Source organism: Rattus norvegicus, chromosome X (assembly GCF_021556685.1).
Source record: "Rattus norvegicus strain SHRSP/BbbUtx chromosome X, alternate assembly SHRSP_T2T, whole genome shotgun sequence".
NCBI lineage: Eukaryota > Metazoa > Chordata > Mammalia > Rodentia > Muridae > Rattus > Rattus norvegicus.
The window spans coordinates 52,142,939-52,155,236 of NC_141554.1; positions in this window are offsets into that span (position 1 = coordinate 52,142,939).

The window sequence follows — 12,298 nt, forward strand, 5'->3', positions numbered from 1 at the left end:
AACTATAATTCTGCTTCTGTTATAAATAGTAATATAAATATCTGTGTTATCCTATTTTCTTCAGAGTCCCTTGTGAAAAGGTGGTTCTTCCGCCAAGGAAGTCATGACTCTTAGGTTGAAACCATTGCACTAGAAAAGGTTAGAATCTGATCTGTCATTTACAACTGCTTGGAAGGGTAAAACCAATTTTGTCCAATGGAATGAAATTGTGTAGACTTAGAGATGCAAAGTACACAATGATTCTTGCTTCCTAAGTCATCTACAGGCAACAGAAACTATAGCAAGGACTCAAGGGAAAGTTATATGGATACAGCCATTTATAAAATTTGCTTAAGATCCACATATCCTTTGTATGGATATTGGGGTTCTTAGGGTCCATGTTTCAGGAACTTGATTGAGAGTCATCAGACCCACAATTTATACAGACAGAAATCCTAAATTCAGCCATCTTTGAGGACATAACAATTGACATTTTGTATTGTTTTTGCAGATTATTTTGATCCATAACACTTTGTCTGTTCAGTCTTACTGTGTAAATGTAACAATATATCGCCAGGATTTACACTTCTAACATTAAACTCTTCTTTAAAAAAAAAAGAAAGAAATAATGAACAAATGAACGAAGTTTTGTATGTCGATGGTTCCAGGGCAGGTCTTATTAGGGGAAGCCAAATCAAAGGACTCAATTTTGATCTTGAATCAAAGCCATGATGAACACTGCTTATGTACTTTCTCTCACAGTCTCATTTAGCTTCCTTTCATGTAAAGCTCAGACTACTCTGCCCAGGGATGGCAGAGCCCACAAAGTCTCTATTCTCCAAGGTCAATAATCAATTAAGAAAGTACCTCACAGACAAGGTTACAAGCCAATCTGATCTGGGCAATTATTCAGTTAAGGTTACCTCTTCACAGGTTCTCTAAATTGTGCTAAGATGAGAGCTGATTCTACAACAATATCTTTTATATTCTTGTCAAATTTAAATTTCAAAGAAAGATATTAAGGAATGTTGGAACCAAGCAAAAGAGTGCAAGGAGTGAAAGGATGAGTGATTTGAAGCTAGGTAGGAAGAAATAGTGATAAAGATAAGAAAAGTAAAATAGGAGAAACAACATACAACTAGTAAAATAAGAAATAATTGTTCTTGGGAGATAGTTCAGCACTCTTCTACTACTCTTGTAGAAGACTGAATTTAGTTCTAAGAACTAAATACATGTATACATGGGACACAATTGTCTATCATTCCAGTTCCAGGATATCTGATATCTGCCTCTGAACTCTCTGGGGATATGCAACAGCATGTTCATTCCTGTCCCACATACAGCATAATTAAATATAAAAAAAACTTTAAAAATAAAACAAAGGACAAAAGAAATTGTTGGTTTATAGACTTTACCATCAACCAACTTGAAAATGTCCCCTTAAATAAAGTACTGTGATTTCAATCAAAATTGTTTCAATATTCTTTCCTGTTCTGTGCCACCATTTACATAATATAGAAGAAAGTAAGAAGACTACGAAGAGAAATATGTCATACATAAATATTGAAGAACTAAAATTAGGAAGAAAATTGTTAATTATATTTGAAACATAACTGTTTCTGTTTTCCAAGACCATATTGGTCTATGCCCACTCATGATATTCTTTTTAGTTTCATATTTGTCTTCATTATTTTATCTTTTATCAAGTACTGTCATTAATTTGTACATTAAATTCAACAGACTTGAATATGAAATAGCTCTGATCTTTGCTTCCATTTTTGTCATGTATTCTCCTTCATGAGATATGTAAAGAGGGTAGAAAACATAGATGACTTATTTGAACATTCATCTAATTCAAATATAATTCCAAGGTCTTTCTCCCTTATTAAAATGTTTAGGCTATACAATTAATATCCCACTAAACTGATAAAACCAAGGGCTGCCTCACCTCTTTTAATGCTTCCAAAATGTATCAGAAATATGTTGGAATGACATTTAAAGCTCATACCCAATGTCAGACTCACTTACATTATGGCCCATTGAAAGCTTCAAAAAAGATCCTACTTTAAAAAAACCCAGAGAACTTCAGCAGTGGTAAACAAATAGATTAATAACTATAAGGACTTGAAATTTGTTATCACATACAAAATTTGAGAAGTCAGGGTGTGAAGAATAAAGATGATTATGTGAACTATCTTGTAAAGTTCAGTTCATTTTATTATTGTTTATACATTTTACAGTCTTTAATTTTATTTTGCTGAGAGCCTCCTGGCCTGGAGTGGGTTGCGATGAGACATAGAGTAGGATTCTTGTGTGACTTTAAGTACTGCTGATGGCCTCTGAATGTTCTAGCTCTTCAACTTTACTGAAATGCTTATGATAACTTCTAAAAAGTTCTAAGAACTTTCATGCTCTTTCTGAGGATGAAAAGCTCCTGGGTTAGATGATTGACACCTGTAGCCTAACAGCAGGGGATCTTTGTTCTATCTGAACAGGAACTGCACAGCTTTAAGTTACAGTCTGCTAGTAAACTTCACAGGAAGAAAAAAAAACATTTTGAAAAGTGATTATAGCATTTATCATTAACTTGTAAAAGACTTCCTATGAAAGCTCTCTAAGAAATGGGGGAAAAGCAGAAAGATACTAAGCAGGGCAGGAGAAACTTTTTCTTGCACTCTTCTCTTTGTCCTCATACACCTTTCAGAATATATGATCACACGGTAATTGTTCATCACAAATTTACAAAAATTCAAATCATAAATCTAACAAGAAGTTTAAAACAATGAACATTTACATGTTCCTTTGTATCCACAAGGAGCCTAAACACTCATCTGTCACAGCTCCACAGGTTCATTGGAAGTTAAAAACCATAACTAAGTTATTAGTAAAGTTTTGTATAGATAAACCCAGTCCATATTTTATCTTTTGTCCTAGCACCCTAAATAAATTGTTAGTTCCCTTTTTATGACCTTTGGTTAATGGTTTTATAACCTCTTGGAATGTGCTCTGAGTGGTAGAAAGTCTGGTTACTATCTAGAAGCAATTCACTTGTGACACAATAGGAGACTTGCAGAGTTTTCATTGCAGTTTTGATTGTCAGAAGAGACCTTTAACAGTTCCACTATAATAGAACTTAATAAATACTGATATAATTTTAGAAATTCTTATAGAATCATCATAAATAATTAAGTCATGTATTTGTCTATATAGCATCACTACAAGACAGTATATCGTAGTAGACCTTCTCAAAAGATTGGGCTAAAACCTAGTGATTGTTATATATTGTTATATATGTTTAATAATATAAGGAAAATCATAGTAACAACAAGAATCTTTCCTAAAATGATTTTCTCCTGAACCTTGCCTGCTGGATTCCCATTGTATATGTTGGTCTTTTGTAGATCTCAGGAAGATCAGTTCCTAGTGATAAGCTTGTCCTATGATGACTCCTGACACTATTTCATACTGCTTTTCATGTTTTATTAAATATTTAACAATCATGAACAAAAATATTTAATGGAAATTTTTGTAGAGGAATTTTATTCCAGCAACACAGCTACCCTAGCAAGGGTTCACATCCAAAGACCTAGGTCTTTGGGATATGGCTAGAATACAGACACACCTTTAATCCTTCTGGCTAGAATACCTACATTCCTTTAGTGCACACCTTAAATCCCAAGTAGTGGTGTCTAATTGAGGGGAAGACAAAGTGATGAATCATAGAAAGATTTACTAAAAAGAATATGAGCTAGAGTGTGCTAAATATCACTAGAACAGACAGGAAAGAGAGACTTCTTAAGGGCATTGTAGGGAGAGTTCACTTGAGTATAGTGCAGTTCAGTTGAATCTAGTTGTCTTTTGTTCAGTTCACTTGAATGCAGTTGAGTTCAATTGAGTTCTTGCAGTTCCATTCCTTTCTGTTCAGTTAGTGCAGTCAGTGAGTTCAGTTGGTAGGTTCAGAGGCTGTTTTTTCAAGCAGAGCAATTAACTCACAAGCTGAAATGAGTCAGGCAGCTTAGAGAGGAATTTGAACCAGAGCAGCTTAGTTGAATCAGACAGTCAGAGTTCACAAAATGTTAGAAAGACTGCGCTTACTCAGTAGTTAGTCTTTCAGGCTAAAATATTCTAGGCCTAGGATACCAGACAGAGGCTTGAAGTTAAAGCCTTCATGGTTCAGGACTACAGAAGATTAGATTGTATGAAGGCTAAAAGCTTCCAAGCCTAGGATTGGAATAATTAGCTAGAAAAGCTCTGGGCTCAGACTAAGTCATGTGTTCATAAAGTCTAGATACAGTTCTCATGGCTTCTCATAATCTGAGGAAATTAAAGTGACATTTACTAAAGGTAAGTTCTAAATGTTAATTTCCTTGAGGAAATTAGTTGCAACACCTTACATATGCACTTGTCATGTTATTGGTTATTAATAGATTGTTTTAGTGTTTTTACAGACATTATAAAATCCACAAATACAAATAGATTGAAACAAATCTATACTATCTACTAATTATTTTGAGAGAGATGATATTTTAGTACTAGCTAATAAAAAACAAAACAAATTAGAACCAATCAAAGCAAACAAAGTGGGAAGGGGAAGCATGAGAATTACACATACATGCACACTCACACAAAACCGTGAAAAGAAGAAAATCAAAAACCACAATTAATAAATAAAAGACAAGTGTAAGAAAAAGTCCAAACAAAGAATTATGAAATAATTTTTTTCCAAAAATATCATTTAGTTTTGTGTTATTCATTTAAGGTAAGCATGGGACCTCCATTAAATATGGTTGTATATGAAGTGAGACTCCATTGGAGAAAACTTTTTCCTTTGTGAGTTGGTGTCATTTTGAAGTAACTTCTGTCTGACAGGTGGATGTCTTTGTATACTTATCCTCTCAGCACTGACTCCATCTGGCTTGGACCTGTATAAGATATGCTATTACAGTGTCTGTAAGTAATACATATGCCATCCCTGTTGTGTCTAGAATTCACTGTACCCTTGGTGTTTTCCATCCCCATGAACTATGCCAATCTTCCAGTCTCTTCTGCAAGGTTTCCTGAGCCCCAAAGGGTGGTGTTAAATGGAGGCATCCCATTTAGTGCTAAGTGTTCCAAGGTATTTAAGTCTGGATACTCTCAGACTTTGGGTCTCTGTGTTTTTTCTCATCTATTGCAGGCAAACACTCATCTGAATTTGGTTGAGTGAGACACTAATCTATGGATATAACATCTTAAGTGTCATTTTATTACTATGTTCTTTTAGCAGAATATTTGGTATACCCTTAGGTCTATGGCCTATAGCTCTGTGGTATAACAATTGCTTAGCATATGGAACTTCTTGGATTTGATTTCCAATATAATGTAACAATTAAATTAATTAAGAAGGAAGCATGATGCAGAACAGGTAAGGAAGTACCCCATTCACTTGTTTTCTTTAGTCTAGGAATATTATTTTTGTCTTAATTCCAAAATGATAACTTTATCTGTCCTATAACTTGGAGTTGAATATTTTTTTCTTAAAAGGTGATTTACTACTTTACTATTCCAGATAAAATATGTGCTATGATTAGAGTTGTTGCATCATCATCACTAATGGGCCATTTCTTTCTGGTTCCTCTCACAGATAAGTTCATTGTCCTTTATCTTTAATTATGATATCTTTCATGTAAATTCTTGAGATTTACTATAGTTTAATTTTTTGATCAAATAAAATTTTCTTTGATAATGTAATTCATGTGTATAATCCATTTGGTTTCTTTTTTAAAATTGTTTTTCATCTTTATTAATTTGGGTATTTCTTATTTACATTTCAATTGTTATTCCCTTTCCCAGTTTCTGGGCCAACATCCCCTAACCTCTCCCCCTCCCTTCTCTATGAGTGTTCCTCTCCCCATCCTCCCCCCATTACCACCCTTCCCCCAACAATCACCTCCACTGGGGGTTCAGTCTTGGCAGGACCAAGGGCTTCCCCTTCCACTGGTGCTCTTACTAGGTAGGCTATTCATTGCTACCTATGAGGTTGGAGTCCAGGTTCAGTCCATGTATAGTCTTTGGGTAGTAGCTTAGTCCCTGTAAGCTCTGGTTGGTTGACATTGTTGTTCATATGGGGTCTCAAGCCCCTTCAAGCTCTTTCAGTCCTTTGTAAGATTCCTTCAATGGGGGTCAATTCTCAATTCAGTGATTAAATGATGGCATTGGCCTTTAGTTAACTCCCCACTCTCTTCTTTGTCTCTTTCACACTTCCTCCCTACAAGTCCCTTGCTCACATCCATTTCATTTTGTTTTGTTTTTGGACCCAATGAACTTAAATCAGTTAATTTTAAGTTTTTGAGAAGTTTAAGGTATCATTTCGTTTCTAGATGACTTCTTTACAATTGTCCTATTGTATATTTTGTAATTTTTTATTTTACTAAAAAAGATTTTTCATATAATATATTCAGATTAGAACTTCTCTTCCCCTTTCATCTTTTGTTTCTCCCCACCTCTACACTCATCTGCATCTATACCCATTTTGTCTCACCTTAGAAAACAGACACCTAAGAAGCAATAATCAAATAAATTAAGATAAGTAAAAAAATCAATTTAAAGAAATTTAACCAAAGGAAAAAAAAGAGTCAAAGAAAAAGCATAAGGAACACATAGAGATGGAGATGTATACACATTCACAATTCAGAAACTTCATAAAATTTAAAACCATAAACCATAATATATTCAAAATATTTATAAGGTAGGAAATAAATGAAGCATAACAAAACAAAACAAAACAAAATACACCCTAATGTATGTATGTCCTCTTAAGACACTGCTGTGTTCCTTTTCTGTTTTCTATCTACTGCCTACCCTTAAGAGTGGCTGGTTTCCCCAATGAAATTCCATTAAAAGAAACTATTTTTTCATTCTCAAGAAGCTATCAATTGGAGATACCTACAAGGTTATGAATGGACATGTCTTTGTTTCAGTAAATATTAAAAATGGTAACCTTTTAACCTGTGATAATGCTGGGACCTGTAGGGCCACAAGGTACTGCCAGGTATCTTTATCTCAGGCACCCCATGTTGCTACCAAGTACTCTCTGATCCAGCCAGTCTTTGTGCCATTCCAGGGAGCACCTTGCCAAGCTGGCACCTAGAGTTAGTGCTGGCACCAATAGGGCCACATGGCAATAACCATAATTTATCTCTGATTAGCATCTCTCCCAGTGGCTTTCTGCTAGCTGTGGGTTCCTGCTACCTCGTAAAATCAGTGCTCTAGAAGTCCAGAATGGGCTGGCCTATAGTGATTCCCTGCCATGGACTCTGTGTATACTCCCAACAAACATCCTCTGGTAGTTAAAGGATAAACTCCCAACTACCTAGTGTAATCAACACTTAATAAGCTATAATTTATCAATCACATTTATATGTTAAATTCTCAATCCAATACATCCATACAATAAACTTGATAAAGATAAAAAGATATAAACTGTCCACTTAGATAAGATAAATTGACCTATAGAAATCCATTCCTTAAATATTTGTAACAATCTGTATCTATGTATACATACATGGCAAGGATCATTTATGTCTGCCTCCATGTTGTCTCCCTCTCCTCTTCTACTTCTCCCTCTCCTTCTAAAACCTCTTTTCCCACCTCCCTTCCTTCTCATCCAATGACAGGCCTCATTTTATTTTGTGTATGCTTTCACCTGCATAGGCATCAATCTACATGCCTCCAATTGTCCTTTCAGTTTCAGAAATCCATCTTGTAAAGACCAATGCAGACCACTTTGGCCAACAACTCAATTAGATGAAACCCGATCCTGATAAAGGAGTCCTAATTTGGTGATAAGAGATGTTCAGTTGGGGATCTGTCTGCACGGTTATTTGGTGACATTGTTTACATTGGCTTCATATAGTTATTTATTTGAGGAAACTTCTGTTTTAGTTTTCCATACTTCCCATCAAAATACCCGTAATTTTAGCAATGCCTTCCTTCATCCCATTCATTTTCTTTCACTTGATTGGGTTATAGTTGCCCAAAGGTATTTTGTGTTACTTGAGGCTACTGTGAAAAGTATTTTCAATAATTTCATTCTCAGTCAATTGTTATTTGTATCTAGGAGGTCAACTAATTTTTGAGTCATTTTTGTACCCAGCTACTTTACTGAAAGTGTTTATCCATGAAAGGATCACTTATGTATACAATCGTATTTTTCCTTTATCATTGCTTATGTATAATATCATATTGTCTAAAACAGACTACATCAACCTCTCTCCTTCTAATTTGTATCCCTTTGATCTCCTTCAATTGTCTTACTACTTTAGTTAAGACTTCAAGTATTATATTGAATAGGCTTGGTATTTCTGATTATAGTCGACTTACTTTGAGTTTTTCTTCGCTTAAGTTGATAGTGGCTATAGGTTAGCTGGAAAATTGCCTTTACTAAGTTGTGCTGTGCCCTTTATATCCATAATCTCTCCAGGACTTTTATCATGAAGAGGTGTTAGATTTAATCAAGGGCCTTTTCTACATCTAATGAGATAATCATATGTTTTCTTGCTTTTTTTATGACTGGTTATATTGTGAATTACATTTATCAATTTATGCATGTTGAATCATCCTTATGTCTGTGAGATGAAGACAACTTGGTCATTGGGGATAATCTTTTGATCTTGGATTCAGTTTGCAAGTATTTTATTAATTTTTTTCATTTATGTTCATAAGGAAAATTGGTTGGTAATACTTTTTGTTAGATCTTTATGTGATTAGTGGCTCAGGGTATCTATTCTCTCATAGAATAAACAGGGCAATGTTTCTTTTCTTTTTATTTTGTAGAATAATTTGAGAAATATCAGCAGTAATTCACAGTTGAACGTCTGGTAGGATACTAAGCTGAATCCATCTGACCTTGTTTTTAGGGTGTGGGGAGACTTTTAACGAATGCTTTTATTTCACAGGGGATTGTCAATATGGTTATAAATTCACCAGAGACTAAATTCCTTATATGAGTTATCTTCACTTTTGCAGGTGGTATATTCTGAGAAAATTATTAATTTCTTTTAGATTTTTCATTTTTTGAAGTATAGGTTTTTAGAATATGTCTTTCTGTTTCTATGAATTTCTTCAGTGTCAGTTTTTCTCTCATAAGGTCGCTAATGAAGGTAATTTGAGTCTTATCTATTAGTTAATTTGGCTACAAATTTGACAATCTTATTGATTTTCTCAAAGAACCAGCTCTTTATATCATTGATTTTGGAGGTATTATCATTATTATTATTATTATTATTATTACTATTATTACTATTATTATTATTATTATTATTATTTTGTTGTTGATTTTCCCCTATTTTCTTGATTTTGGTTTGAAGTCTGGCTATTTCATGCTATCCATTCCATTTGGTTATTATTTCTTCTTTTCTAGAGCTTTCTGATATGATACTAGGTTACTAACATATTTCTCAAATTTTGTTTGATGTAATTTATTGATTCTAACCCTAAATTTGATAGTTTCTCTGCATCTATATACTTGGGGTATCATTTTTTATTTTTATTTTACAGTTTTAAAATCCAACATTAACTCTCCAATATAAGATCTCTCCAACTGTTTTTATGTAGGTATTTAGTAGTATGAACTTCTTACTCACTTACACATTCATTATTTTCACAAACATTTGGGCATATCATGTTATGTTTATATTCAACTCTAGAAAGTTTTACATTTCTATTTTAATATCAGTCTCAGTTTTATATTCAGTAGTAAGTTTCTCGGTTTCCATGAGTTTTTATGCTTTTTGTTATTTCTGTTAATGGCATGTAGTTTTAATCTATGGTGGTCAGATAAGCAATAAGGTGTTATTTTAAATTTCTTTGATCTTTTTTAAGATATGTTTTCTGCCTTGGTATGTGGTCAGTTTTGGGAAATCTTCCATGAAGTGCTATGAAGTTATATTATTTTTCTCATTAGGTGAAATTTCCTTTAAATATCTGATCAATCCCCTTGGTTTATGATATCAGTTTGTTCCAGCATTACTATGTTTAGTGTCTCTCTGGATAACCTGTTTATTGGTGAGAGTGGTACATTTATGTAATCCACTATCTCTCTGTGAGGGTCTGTATGTGATTTATGCTATAGCAGTATTCTTATTTGTTTGATTGTTTTGTATTTTTTCTGTTTGTTTTCTTTTCTTTTTGAGCTTGTGGACCTTTGTGTTTTGTGCATATATGTTAAAAATTAAAGTATCCTTTTGGTGGATATTTTTCTTTCATGATTATGTTTCTTTCCTTATCTTTCTGATGGGTTTTGTTTTGAAGTCTAGTTTTTTAGATATTAAAATTGCTATAAATGTTGGATTTTCATGCCCATCTGCTTGGAATAACTTTTTTGATTCTCTTACCTTGCTGTGACCCTGGATGCCCTGGCATTTCCCTATATTGGGACATCAAGCCTTCCCAGGACCAAAGGCCCCTTCTCCCATTGATGTCCGACAAGTCTATCTTCTGCTATATTTGTGGCTGGAGCAATGGGTCCCTCTTTGTGTACTCTTTGGTTGGTGGTTTAGTCCTTGGGAACTCTGGGGGTCTTGTTGGATGATATTGTTCTTCCTATAAGTTGCAAACCCCTTCAGCTCCTTCAGTCCTTTCTCTACCTCCACCACTTGGAGCCCCATGCTCTGGTATAAATTTTACTTTCATACATTCTTTTGGGATAAATTTGTATATAGATACCGGCGAACATTTTTTATCATGGAGTGTCTTATTTTCTCCATCTATTTTACTTGAATGTTTTGCTGTCTATAATAGTTTGGAAAGGCGTCAATGGTCTCAGAGTCTGTAGAACATCTGTACAAGTCCTTCTTGTTTTTAGTCTCTGTAATGAAATCAGGTGCAATTCTAGTAGGAAAGAATTTATAAGTTACTTAGCCTTTTTCCTTTGTAGCTTTTAATACTTTTCTCTTTTTTATACCTTTAGTGTTTTGAACCACTAACTAAACTGCAAGAATGAATTGGATCTTAACTGCCTGCAAAAATGTAGCAAATGTGCAGCTTGGTCTTTATGAGAGCTTGGTCTTTATGAGGCTTCCCCAACAACTGAAGCAAGAGCTGTTCCTGAATTTCATGCTAGACTGTGGATCTTTTTCTCCTAACTGGGGTACCTTTTCAGGCTTCAGTGACAGATAGTGTGCCTAAGCCTACAGTCAGCAATGTGATATGGGGTGGTGATACCCAGGGGGTCTCCTCCTTCTCAGAGAAGGGGAAGGCAGAGTGGAGTTAGGAGGTGTGAAAGAGATGAACTAGGAGGAGAGTATGGGCTGATATTGGTTTGTAAGGTGAATTAATCTTTCACTATTTTTTTTGTTTTTTATTTGTCTTACAGAATATATTCCTGGTTTTATTAATTCCTCTGGTGTTTCCCTACTTTAAAAAAAATTAAACATGTGTCTTAGTTAAGGTCTTATTACTGTGAACAGACACCATGACCAATGTAAAGGGTAATATTTAATTCGGACTGGCTTACAGGTTCAGTGGTTTAGTCGATTACATCAAGGTGGGGGTATGTCAACATTCAGGCACGCATCATACAGCTAAGTTTTACATCTTTACCTGAAGGAAGCAAGGAACAGACTCAGCATCCTAGGAGGAGCTAGTAGGAGGGTCTCCAAGCACACTGCACACTGACACACTTCCTCTAACAAGGTCAAACCTTCTAAAAGTGCCACTCACTGGGCCAAGCATTTGTAAACCATCACATCATGTTAAAACTCTGAAGTAAATGATGTTATCCAGAATTACTAATGTTGAGTTTTATATTTATATTCTTTTTTAAGAAAAACACTGAAAATGTGATAAGCCATAATTTAAGAAATAGTTTAAAATCACATTATAATATTGAAATAGGGCACTGAAATGGTCAAAAGACCCATTTAAATCCTCATAATCTTCTACCACTTTTACCCAGAAATAAATGCTATCTTCATTTATAAAACCATAAGAATTTTGTTTATAATAAGTTCATCATTAAATGAATATTGGAGCATTTACTATGTGATGGTTTCTTTTTTGTTTGTTTGTTTTGTTTTTGTTTTTTTTCTTTTTTTCAGAGATGGGGACCGAACCCAGGGCCTTGCGCTTGCTAGGCAAGTGCTCTACCACTGAGCTAAATTCCCCAACCCCTATGTGATGTGTGATGGTTTCTTAAAATTATGTAGTAAGATTATCTTTGCAGTTTGTATAAAGATTTTATTTATTTATTTTCATTGTTGTATATAAATGTTTCAAATGAAGTTGAATTTCTAGTTTGATTTTAGATCATGTTCAACTTCCCTATCCATTATATATATAT